This window comes from Arachis ipaensis, chromosome B04, assembly GCF_000816755.2.
Source record: "Arachis ipaensis cultivar K30076 chromosome B04, Araip1.1, whole genome shotgun sequence".
Lineage (NCBI taxonomy): Eukaryota > Viridiplantae > Streptophyta > Magnoliopsida > Fabales > Fabaceae > Arachis > Arachis ipaensis.
This window is the reverse complement of record NC_029788.2, coordinates 126,276,958-126,280,962: the sequence shown is the minus strand read 5'-3', so window position 1 is coordinate 126,280,962 and position 4,005 is coordinate 126,276,958.

The following is a 4,005-nucleotide window of genomic DNA, read 5'->3' as shown; positions in this document are numbered from 1 at the left end:
AATATCAAATTTTTACGGCAGATAATTATTCAATTATGTATTTAAATTTATTTTTAATCACATTATTTATTTCTAAGTGAATTTATTTTTAATTAAGAACAAAATTAAAAAATAAATTAAGTAATTATTTATCGTAAAAAAATTGAAATTATTGAAAAAAAGATTAATAAAAAAGTAAAATTTTTTTCTTTTTCGCAAGTCTATGTATCGTTTTTGTCCTCAATGTTTTCGTCCTATTTAAGTTCTTAATGTTTTAAAATCGTCTTAATTTTATCCGGCCGTTAATTTCTAAAATGGTTGAGACTTAAATAAGACGATTTAAACGTTAAAAAAAAAAAGACAACTTTAAAACTTACCCCAAAAATTAAAAAAAAAATACTTTATTCATTTGCCAAAACAACAAACATCACATGTATATTTACGAAGATAAACATACAACATACGCATCCTGTACCTATACAGGCAAACTTTTTGGATAACTTTATTCTTACCCATCATTTAAGCGCAAAAAGGTAATTAATTAAGTACCCTATACACTTCAATTATTACAGCACTCTCAAAGTCTAAAAAGCTCAATCCATTTTATCAATACAATTTTACAAACGGAAGACTTTCACATATACCAGTGTATTTGACTGGTACATTGGTATACAATAAATAATAACCATTTAGATACTAATTAAAAAATAGAAACTGTTGAAATGTTAGAAAAAATAACTGAAGTATATTTTAGAAAATTCAGAATATGGTGTGTAATGAACTTGTCTTATAGGTTGTAGATGAATATTGTAAAAAAATTGTGTGTCCTCTCTTGATGGGTTATACTATTATAGCATTGATGATTTATAAATGACTCTTGGTTCAGCTAGGTTAACTATGTTTGAATTTAGGACCAATGCTTTATTATAGGTCTCTTTTTCTGAAAAAAATGGGCCTCTGTAACTGAAAATGCAATTTTGTCATTAGACTAGTATAGTGATTTAATTTAGATTTTGTGATGAAATATATATTAGTGTTTAAATTAAGAAAATAGTTAGAATATATATGTCTAATTAAGAAAATAGTTGTCATTAGACTAGTCTAATGTTATTAACCATTAAAATTATTATTTTTTGTCCTATTATTTCAAGTATTACACAAGTATTATAATACATTATAATATAAAATTTTTGGTTCTGAGATTAAGAAAAAGTAATCCTTTATCATATCGGTATAATTAAAAAAGTGAGATTCAAGCAAATAATATTTTTAACAATATAAAAATTATTAACTAATATAATAAAAGAAATTATTAGAGAAAGATAGATTTAATGTATTTTTTTATAAAAAATACTAGAGGAGTATCAAAGTTTATTATTTTTGTCCATCAATTAGTTATCAATATTTAAAAGTATGAGATAAAGAATATTATTGCGCTATTAGACTAAAAAAAATTAAATTAATGATTAAATAATAACTAAAAATAATATTGTATTGTAATAATTATATATATTTAATAAATAAAAAGAAATTAAAAAAAATACTTTTATACCTATTAATTCATTAGTTCATATATCTATCTATTAATAATATATTAAAATAAAACTTAAAATAGTCTTTAAATACATTATTATTTTTGTCCTAAACCAAACCAACCAGTACATTTATGTCCACCAATTCAAACACAACAAATTCCAATCTATTTTTCCAATGTGGTTATCTGTTCCCATTATATCTGGGCTTGTATTCACAGAGTCCATCAGCATCTATCCAGAGTTGTCTCTATTATATAATTTCTAAGTTTTTATGTAAAAAAAAGTTTGAATTTCAATATCTATATCTTTTTTTATTTTTTTTATTTGCGCACCCAGTCCTTTATAATTTAAAGCCCTCTCTTGTGGCAAAAATGGTTGTTGTTCGTTCACCTTCCAGTATCCGTTCTGTGCTTGAGGACAGGCTTTGACACCAATTTCTAACTAAGGTCAAGGACGTCCTCTCAATGCTCTAACGCCCACACCGGATATGGACCGAACTGTCTCATGACGTTCTGAACCCAGCTCACGTACCGCTTTAATGGACGAATAGCCCAACCCTTGAAACATACTACAGTCCCAGGTGACGAAGAGCCGACATCGAGGACTCTATTATGGCTGGCTTATTAATACAAGTCATTATTTAGTTTTACACTTTTATTCACTGATTTATTATTCTTAGGTGTCTTTTTTCTATTTTTTTATGGACTTTTTCATTAATATACACCATAGAAAAAGACAAAAACTTTACTGGCCACCGATTCGTACATAGTATACCGCTCTATCAATAAAATGACTGGCAAAAATTTTCCTTTACAATAATGATCAATGATATCTTTTAGTACAGTACGGATGGATATATAATTTTTAAAAAAGTGTTAGAGGATTAGTAAATTTTGTGATTTATAATTATTAATTAGTCATTATTAATATTTTTAATAATGTAAAATTTTATCTAATAATATAAAATTATTCATTTTTATTTTACAAATTAAATACTGACTAAATTTTAATAAAAATACTGTACTCTAGACTTTTTTTATATTTTATCCTCCCATGCGTTCCACGCGAAATGCTCGAAGGTCAAGATTAATATTTCTTAAGATACCTTTTCATTCTTTTTAAGAAAAAGAAAGATTATTTAACTATCAGTTTCTTGGAATTCAATTATATTCTAAGAACAATTACTAATCAATTCTCAAAGAAATATCTGTAAAACATGCTTGAAATTGGATCTTCTAGCCATACCCTCATCGGAAGATGCACTGGACATCGACAAAGCATTTGCTTGAAATGAACCTCTCCAAAATTGCAGGTGTGCTAACGAATCGCACAAATCTAAAAAAAAAAAAAAAAAATACGCGCTCCTTCAACATTCACTCTTCATCTTCTTTCTCAATCAAAACGTAAACCATCAAGAAAAAAATACGCGCCCCTTTCACAATATGTTCACTCTTCCTCTTCTTCCTCAATCAAAACGCAAACCATCAAGATTCAAGGGACATTCAAAACAAATTACTACGATTCTGTAGAAACGTTTCAACTCCTCGCAAAGAGTAGAAGAAATTAAGAAAAAAAGATACAAATCTCCATAAAAAATCACCAGAAAAAAGGAAGAAACATTATTCAAGGTACTGTTTACTGTTCTTCTAGGTTTTTCTTCTAGATTGTCTCTGTCATGTGCCTCATCCTTAACCAGCAAAACATTAAAAGATTTCAAGAAGAAATATACTGTCTTCTCATGTTTTGAGTGTATTTCTTAAATCTTTTGGGTGTATTTCTTAAATCCTTTGGGTGTATTTCTGTAATCTTTTGGGTGTATTTTTATAATCCTTTCTGTAATCATTTGGGTGTATTTCTGTAACCGTTTGGGTGTATTTCTGTAATCGTTTGGGTGTATTTCTGAAGTTCCATTATCTTCAAAACGATTTTAAAGTTTGATTTCAAAAACCATGAAAATCGAAAAAAACGAAGTAAAGAGAGAACGCATGAAGGAAATCTAATAAATTTGGCAAGAAACTCGAAAAAAGAAACGAAATCTTTTAAAAAATGGAAGTTATATATTTGTGCGTTGATTGATTTGAATTGATTTAAAATTCTGTTAGAAAGGCACGTAACAAGCAGCGCGTTTAATGGGTGAGTTTCGTTCAGACTTGTAAAACTTGTAAATACAAAACACTTGTATGTAGAGATTAATCTTTATTTTAAAAGCAAAATTCAACCGTTTAAATGCATAAACGAAAAAAAATTTAATTAACTCATCTTGACGACTCTAATTTTATGTTCTAAAAAACACAATAAGCTTATGGAACAACGCTGAATCATAAAAACTACAACAAAAGTAATATTGCTATTTCTATTATAATTTTTGATGATGTCATTTTACATATTACTGCTCATAATTTTTTATACTGTATTTTTACATAAATTTATAAAAGAACAAATTATTAAAATAAGAATGAGAATATATTTATTATCAAATATCTGCTACAAA